Below are 9,788 nucleotides of genomic sequence, written 5' to 3'. Positions count from 1 at the left end.
CCTGGCAACATCCTTGTAAATCCTTTCTGCATCCCCCCCCCCAATTTAATAATATCCTTCCTTTGGCAGAGAGACCAGAACTGTACACAGTACTCCATCAGTGGCCTCACCAGCGTCCTGGGCAATTGCAACATGACATCCTAACTACTTTATTCAAGTTTGAGCAATGAAAGCAAGTGTGCTAAACATCTTCTTAACCATCTTGTCAACATGTGACACCACTTTCAAAAACCTATGTACCTGAACCTCCTAGGCCTCTCTGTTTGACAACACCACCCAGGGCCTTACCATTAACTGTATAAGTCCTGTCCTTGTTTGTTTTACCAAAGTGCAATATTTGCATTTAACTAACTTAAACTCTATCTACCACTCCTCAGCCCATTGATCGAATTGATCAAGATCCCTTTGTAATCTTAAATAGCCTTCTTTACTGTCCACTGTACCCACTAATTTTGGTGTCATCCACCAACTTACCTACAATGCCTCCTAAAATCTCATTACCCTGTCTGTCATTTCAGTTTCAGATGATGGCCCACAGAGGAGAGATCCAAGAGATAAGCTTTCTTTTGCTCAGACTTTCTTTAGCAGAGGGGCATAGTTTTGAAGTCATTGGTGAAAGAAATGGAGGGGGGGTTGAGAAGTGATTTCTTCAACCAGAGTATGATAAGAGGTCTAGAACTCACAAGCAGAAAGAGTGGTAAAGGCAGAGACCATTGTCACGTTTTTTAAAAAATACTTGAATGTGCACATGAAGTCTTGTTCAGTGGAATCCTCAAGCCAAACAAGAAACAAGGAGGCTTCTCAACCAATCAGATTAAAGGATTCTCATTGAGGGACGGAGAGTCTAAACCAGGAAGTATAAAGCACCATGAAATGGCTAAATCTGAATAGTACAAAGAAAATGGAATAAAGATCAGAAACAACAAATGGGATTAACAGGGTGTTTCTTTTTAGTGTATTTTCACATTCACACTGGGCAAGCATTGGGTCAGAAGCATGGCAAAGGGAGTTAAAAGGTACAGGGAAAAAAAAGTAAAATGAAGCCTACTTTTCTCCAAATTACCAATTATTATGGCAATATAGTCTTTAATGTACCAATCTCAGCTTTCAGAGTGTTGTTTTACTGGGGAGCAAATGAGCAAATGCCCCATCTGCATGTCATTGTATTTTTTTCATTCCTAGATCTATCATCAAGGACTATTAGAGTGCACGCTATGCAAATGCAAGGTATCACTGGCAGGAACATCAGATTTCTGCCTTTAAACACACATTTGCAGATGCCAGTGGTTGCAGTTCTAATTTACTGCATGCTTCACCATTACCATTAATGCAAAATACCTTTTTGTTGTTTTATTTTTACAGAGGAGGATGAGCAAAAGTGCTCCACAAAAACAACACTAACCACTGGGAAGCCAGTCAGTCCTTCAGCCTGCAATGGCCCTGGAAGCTGCCTGTGCCACCCTCGATTATGGAAACCCAGAGCTGACGGATTACCTCTGGGGAACTCACTTTCATGTCGTAACCTGCTGGTGTTACATCATTAAGACCCAACAGTCAGATAACACTTAGAACTAACGAAGCCTCCCATCAGCACATTACAGAACCCAGATTAGGTAACCCTATTTTGGAAGAAAAACTGCAATGCGCAAACAGGATTGCACCACAACGGACTCGAAATTTGGAGAAATTAATAAACTGTCCAGGAAGCAGGGCAATTAAATAAACTTCCAGATGCTTGTGACATCTGTATCCCCACAGTAGATGATGAATTGTTGCACAGCAGAGCCATGTACCTCATGTGCCCTCTGCTGACAGAGTTGAGGAAAAACACCCGACTTATAGAAGGCAAACAAAATCCGCAGTTCATACTGCATTTTCATGCCTAACTTTTAACATAAATACTATCAAATTTCTACTGGATAGAATGGCTAGGGAAAAGCATTTTCTGTTCAGAAATAGATCAAAAACCAGATGGTTTAGTTACAAAGTATTTTGCGATAGAAGTAAATGCAACATGAGAAGAAACCCAGGCCATCACAGAAGCCAACCTCCCATCCATGGACTCCATTGAAATCTTCCAATGCCATGGAAAGGCTGCCAACATTATTACAGGCCTCTCCCACCCCAGTAATACTCTCTTCCAACCTCTTCCATCAGGCAGAAGATACAGAAGCTTGAACACACACACCAGCAGATTCAAGAACAGTTTCTTTCCTGCTGTTATTTGACTGCTCTAATTTCAAATCTGATGTTGATCTTGCTTTGTGCACCTCCTGTGCAGCTGAAACCTGTGTGCCTTGCTCTGCCCAAGCACCCTAAGATCTGTATGTCCTTGTTTGCTATGATCTGCTTGTGCTGCTCGCGAAACAAAACTTTTCAGTGTACTTAGGTACATGTGACAACAATAAATCAAAGAAATGAGTATTTAGAGTCTGGAATATGCTGCTTGGAAATGGGAAGAAGGCAGGTTTAGTGGAGGCATTCGAGAGGGGCATTGGATGGTTATTTAAATTAAAACATTGCACAGAGTTGCAGGGAAAAGACCAGAGTTTAAATGCTCAGAGAGCTGGTACAGGTGGGGTAGGCTGAATGGCTGTCATTAACAATTCTGCGATTTTGTGAATCTCATGAAGAGATTGTGTGCATCAATTAAAATAAAACAAAAGGTCTTTCCTGACAGTGCTCGAGTGATGGAAACACTGAGGACAGTAAAAGGACGGCAAAGGATACAAGATAGTCATGTGAAGGTCAGCGAACATAATGTGGTTATCAGACATTTTAATTTTCACATGAATTTCCTAAAATGTTCTATTTTTAGGAAAATAAAACAGCTTACGTAATAAAGCAAATGTATTTCCAAGATGCAGTTAGGGACATTTTTTTCTATCAATATGTCAACCAATAGACAGAGAACAGGCCACACCACATTAATAATGAGTAAGTAATTAGTGAACAATCCAATGGTTGTAAATAGTGGCATAATAGTTAAACTTTATGTAAGACTTGAGAGAGAGAAAAGAGTCACATCCAAGGTTTAAAATCTAAGCAGAGAAAAGATGAGAACTGAATTCACCATAGTATACTGGGCTGAAGTGCTAATGAATTGTCCTGGATTAGTGGTGCTGGAAGAGCACAGCAGTTCAGGCAGCATCCAACGAGCAGCTCGTTGGATGCTGCCTGAACTGCTGTGCTCTTCCAGCACCACTAATCCAGTATTTGGTTTTCAGCATCTGCAGTCATTGTTTTTACCTTAATGAATTGTCCTGCTGTGTGACATATTCAAAAACAATTCGGATGATACAGAATTACCACATGCTTCTAAAAGCAGAAAGTCAAAGGTTCCATAACATTAACAGACAATACAGTACTAGCATTAGAGAGGGTCTTCAAACGAAGATGATGCCCTTCATCTTAAGAACATAAGATTTTGAATATTGGATTGTATCAATATTTTTGGTTCAAAATAAAATGAGAAAGAAGTAAAGGCAAATGGGGCAATGATAGTAATAAGAAAATGGCAGATTTGTTATGTGAGTAGTAATTACAGAGAGTGCTGGAGAAACTCAGCAGGTCTGGCAGCATCTTGGAGAGGGAAACAGAGTTCATGTTTCAAGTCCAATACAACTCTTCTTCAGAACTGAAGGATGTAGGAAAATTGATTTTTCTGTACTTTTGACAGAGGTGGACGTAACCTAAAAGTTAGTGAAAAATTATTGATTTTTTTTTGAGAAAGTGAAGAAGATGATTAATGAGGGAAAAGCAGTTGAAGTTGTCTACATTGACTTCAGTAAAGCCTTTGACAAGATCCCTCGCTGCAGACTGGTACAAAAGGGGAAGTTACATTTTAGCAGGAATGAGCTGGCAAGATGGTACAGAGCTGGCTCAGTCATAGAAGACAGAGGGCAGCAGTGGAAGGTTGCTTTTCAGAATAGAGGGCTGTGACTAGTGGTGTCCCACAGAGATCAGTGCTGGGACCTCTGCTGTTCATGATCTACATAGATGATTTGGAGGAAAGTGTAGCTGGTCTCTAATTAGTAAGTTTGCGGATGATACAAAGATTGGTGGAATTGCGGATAGAGAGTAGGATTGTTAGAAGATACAGCAAGATATAGATCAGTTGGAGGCACGGGGAGAAAAATGGCAGATGGAGTTTAATCCAGACAAATGTGAGGTGATGCATTTTGGAAGGTCAAGTTCAGGTGGAAAGTACAGAGTGAATGGCAGAACCCTTAGGAGTACAGTAGCGCCTCGACATAGAAACTACCCCGTTCACGAACAAATCAGTTTACGAACAGGATTGTACGTAAAATTTTGCTTCAACGTACGTACGAAATTCAAGGTAGGAACACAAAAAGCCCGTGTGCGACCACATGGCTTCATTGTTCTGCTTTGCTACGCGCACTTTGAACACAAAAGTTCTCGGGCCTCGCATGATCTCGTTCAATTCGTCTTTTGCACACGCGCCGTGAACATCGTTCGTTGCTACATCCAAGCATTCTTACGCTTTTTTTTGTTTTTTGCATTAAATTAGCTCTCATTATGGCTCCCAAGAAAGTGAAAAGTGGTAGTGATAGTGGTGTTAAGAAGCCTAAACGTATTACTGTGGAAATGAAGAAGGAAATAAAAATAGCTAAACACGAGAATGGTGCTCGCGTATCTGATCTCGTTAAGCAGTACGACATGGCGAAACGGATCAGTTGGAATTACATTAATTCATATAGGAAAAATTGATTCAGTTCGCGAACCGAGTCCCGGAACTGATTAAGTTCGTAAGTCAAGGCGCTACTGTATTGATATGCAGAGGCATCTGGGTGTGCAGGTCCACAGATCACTGAAGGTGGCAGCGCAGATAGATAAGGGAGTAAACAAGGCTGATGGCATGTTTGCCTTCATCGGAAGGAGCACTGAGTATAAGGATACACAAGTTATGCTGCAGCTTTATAGAACTTTAGTTAGGCCATACTTGGAATATTGCATACAGTTCTGGTCATCATACAACCAGAAGGATGTGGATGCTTTGGAAAGGGTACAGAAAAGGTTTACCAGGATGTTGGGGGATTTTAGCTGTAAAGAAAGGTTGGATAGATTGGGATTGTTTTCACTGGAACACAGAAGGTTAAGGGGTGACCTGATAGAAGTTTATAAGATTGTGAATGGCATGGACTGAGTGGAAAGTATGAGGTGTTTTCCCAGGGTGGACGGGTCAATTACTGGGGGACATAGGTTTACTGAAAGAGGTTGGCAGAAGTTTAAAAGAGATGCGCGAGGCAAGTTTTTCACAAAATGGCGGTGAGTGCCTGGAACATGCGGCCAGTGGAGGTGGTGGAAGCAGACACAATAGCAACATTCAGGAGGCACCTGGACAAATACATAAACAAGAAGGGGACAGAGGGATATGGATCCTATAGGCGAAGAGAGTTTCAGAATGGAAGGACAAAATGTGTTGGCACAGGCTTGGAGGGCCGAAGGGCCCGATCCAGTGCTGTATTGTTCTTTGAATTTGATTTAAGTTCAAAAATGGTAATATTGAAAATAATTAGACTTAAATTGTTTTCAGCAAAAGAAAAACTTACATTTAAATAGCACCTTTTATGACTTCAAGACATCTCAATGAGCTTCACTGTTACAATGAAGCACTTTCAAAGTTTTAGTCCCATTTTTCAATGTAGGAAAACAGCTGCTAATTCGTATACAGTAAGATTCCACAAGAAACAATAATGACATGATGCTTTTAGGTTGCTGACGGAGAAATAATTGACCAAGACATTGGGCAGAACACTCATGGCACTCCCTCAGAATTAGCTCACGGGAATGTATATCTCCACCTGAGCCACAGCTGACAAAGTTTTACAGCAGGTAACAAAGGAGCTCCTAATCTGTAAGGTGTTGCTGTGGAGCAGCCCTACCTACTACCTTCAACGTCCACACCAATCACTACTGACACACAGCATCAGCAGCTTGTACCATCTCCAGGATATACTGCAGTAACTCAGCAACATGCCTACGGCTGACTCTTCCAAGCCCATGATCTCTGTGGAAGGGTCACTGGGCCTGAAATGTTAAGTCTTTCTCTCCAAAGTGCTGCCAGACCTGCTGAGTTTTTCCAGCAACTTCTGTTTAAGTTCTCCTCCTAGCCAGTCACCATCCTGCATTGGAAATATATCACACTTCCTTCAGTGTCGGTGGGTCAAAATCCTGGAACACACTCCCTAAGGGCATAGTGGGTCTCTCTATACCTGAGTGACTACAGCAGCACAGGTAGCATGCCTTGCCACCACCTGTATTTCCTCTAACATTCTTAACAGTTACACGAGGATAGCAGCCCATGCATAGCAGAAACTTCCAGAATTAGAAATCAATGCTGCAATCAGCAGTGTGACACACTGGGGCAACACGTGCAGTTTAAAGGGAACATTGCTCAGCTTCACCTTCCCCAGGACAGTTAGCATGCGCAGTAAGTGCTGGCCAGAGACAGCCACAGCCCATGAACAAATAACACAAAACCAAGTGCACCCTAAGGATGGATAAATCTGAAGGGATTAGTGTGAAGCTGCCAATGGATGGTCGAATAATAGTGGGAGGCTGTAACAGAGCTAATTTCCCACGGAAAAACTTTTAAAAAAGGAGGCTCATATTTTCAGAATAAATGACTAAATCTGATTTTTGAACACGTAACTACTCTCGAAATTATTATTGAACCCTCAGTTTATTATAAGGAACTCTTTGAGCACTCATTTAAAGAAATTAACTTCCTGTTGCAAATCACAGCAATACCAAAGTGTGTGTGTGAATCCACCCAAACAGGGCCTGAGTGCATTACAGACAGAAAACTGCATAAACAAAATACATAGCCACAAATTACAAACACAAAATGTTGGAACACATTCAGAAAATGAGGCCAAAGCAAGGAATTACCCCAGAGATCAAAGTCACGGATGTTAAATGACAGGAGAACTTGGAGAGAATCTAAAGTATAACATTTAACATTTCAGAATGTTTAACTACAGCAGGGATTTGTGTATAACTCATATTCCAATTGTGGGGGGTAAGAGATTAGGGCTGGGGGGGGGTGGGGGGGGAGGGGGGGGGAGGGGGGGGAGGGGGGGGGGGTGGGGGGGGGGTGGGGGGGGAGGGGGGGGGGAGGGGGGGGAGGGGGGGGGGGGTGGGGGGTGGGGGGGGGGGGTGGGGGGGAGGTTGGGCAACAGTACATTAGTTCTATGTGGGTCAGTCTGTAACACAGCCCTGTTGAAACAATGGGGTTTGTTAATGGGTTAGTAACACTGATCCCCCAAACAGATCTGGGAAAGGTCTAAAATTTGTAACATTGGACACGTGGCAAATCATAAGAACTCAGGAGAGGATGGAAAAATCGAAACTGTAAACAGACAGTTCCCCAAGTGTGAAACACATTCTAGTCTGGAGTTGGTTCACAAGTTGATTGTACACAAATCGGAAGACAATGCAGGAGGATGTAACGCAGCTGTTTTAAGTACAGGAGGTACCTCGATTATCTGAATTTCGGATTATCCAAACAAGATTGCAAGGTCCCGATGCTTGGCTAAACTGTGTTATCCGGTATTCGATTATCCAACAAAACACTCCCTGCCCACGTTGTTCAGATAGTTCAAGGATCCTATGTAAAAGAAATGTTCCTATATCGGGTCTTTAATATGAAAACTGTATGGGATCATGGTCATACCTACAAATTAGTTGGATATTTGTAAATCGGGGACTCCCTGTGTCTATACCAACATGCATATTCACAAAATAAGGTCAAACATGAATCACTCTAGCACTCACAGCTCAGAATCTGACATCTGTGGGTTTAAATCTCTCTATGGTTTTGAAACAAACAGTCCACCTTGACGTTGCTGTGTTGAAGATGTTGTCTTAGGGCTAAAGGGATTAAAGTGTACGGGGAGAAAGCAGGAACGAAGGACCAAGTTGGATGATCAGCCATGACCATACTGAATGGCCTATTCCTGTTCCTATTTTCAGACAAGACATGAAACCACAGTCCCATTTGCTCTCTTAGGTAAAAGATCCTATGGCTTCATTTCAAAAGATAGACCTTTGGTGTTTTGGTCAATATCTTTTAATTAACACCTTAAGTCTAATTATTCGGTCGTTATCACATTGCTATTTGTGGACTCTTGCTGTGCAAGCTCCTGCATTCACACATCACACAGTGACAATGTGTCAAAGCAGTTTAGTTGGCTACAAAGTGAATTTTAGGCGGTCATGAAAGGTGATATACAAATATAAGTCTTTCTTCTATATCGTTTGCATTTTAGCTACAGCAGACAGCAACATTGGTGCATTCACAGCTCATTTCAGTAGCTGAGCTCTCAAGCAGCAGTTTACAATAGACAGCACTACTGCATTTACTGTGGAGTCTGGAAGGTTACATTTGTGATTGATGTTCCATTTAAAAATAATCAGAACAAGTATACCACAAACCTTGTAATATTTTGTTGTGTTTCATTTTCATTTGTGTCCATAAAATCTTTAACAAAAACAGGAATTGCTGGAAAAGCTCAGCAAATCTCACAGCATCTGTGGAGAGAAATCAGAGGTAATGGTTCAGGTTGAGTGACCCTTCCTCACAGTTGGGGAAACCATTCTGAGGAGGGGTCACCTAACCTGAAACATTAACACTGACTGCTCTCCACAGATGCTGCCAGACCTGCTGAGATTTTCCAGCAACTTTTGTTTTTGTTTCTGATTTACAGCATCTTTTGGCTTTTACTTAAAATCTTTGCTGTGCTGGTGAAAATCTTAAACCAGATCTGTTGTGCATCGGTATTGAATTCACTGACAAATACTGGAATCGTAGATTCAAAATTTCATCAATATCACCCTCGACTTTGAATACACTTAACAACTGTGAAATTTCAGTCACCTTTAGCTCATTGAGTATTTAAACTGATTTTTCAGCAGTCACTAAATGTTAGGTGAGAGTTACTGCAATTGCTCCTTCTAGCAAACATCTCTTTCCTTAGTTTTGACAATGGGTCACTTGAATTGTTAACTCTGCTTCTCTCGCTCTCCACAGATGCTGCTAGATCTGTTGAGTTTCTCCAGCATTTTCTGTCTTCGTTTGTTTCAGACCTCCAGTGTTCACAATTCTTTTATGTTCTCAGTGAAAGCTCCATTATATCCAGCAAAGGAACTCAAACATCAGAAAGATAAGAAAAATGATCACAGCTGGAAATACTCAGCAGCTCAGTCAGCATCAGTGGACAGAGAAAAAGCATTAACATTTCAGGTTAATGATCCTTCGTTGGAACAGGGGAAAGTTTGAGATGGAGTTGGTTTGAAGCAAGACATGGGACATGGATAAAAAGTCTACTCTGCTTGGAAGAGCAGAGCGACTGAATGAGTTAATTGCACACAGCCAAACGATGGGACAAGAAATGAAACAATCAAAAGAAACTGAGCTAATTAGATTAGATTACTTACAGTGTGGAAACAGGCCCTTCGGCCCAACAAGTCCACACCGCCCCGCCGAAGCGCAACCCACCCATACCCCTACATCTACCCCTTACCTACACCGTGCAATTTAGGATGGCCAATTCACCTGACCTGCACATCTTTGGACTGTGGGAGGAAACCGGAGCACCCAGAGGAAACCCACGCAGACACGGGGAGAATGTGCAAACTCCACACAGTAGTCGCCTGAGGCGGGAATTGAACCCGGGTCTCTGGCGCTGTGAGGCAGCAGTGCTAACCACTGTGCAACCGTGCCGCCCATGTTTCAAGTCTAAAGACTCTTCAGTAGAACTGAA

This window comes from Chiloscyllium punctatum, chromosome 27 (genome assembly GCF_047496795.1).
Source record: "Chiloscyllium punctatum isolate Juve2018m chromosome 27, sChiPun1.3, whole genome shotgun sequence".
Taxonomy (NCBI): Eukaryota; Metazoa; Chordata; class Chondrichthyes; order Orectolobiformes; family Hemiscylliidae; genus Chiloscyllium; species Chiloscyllium punctatum.
Note: the sequence above shows the minus strand (reverse complement) of the source record.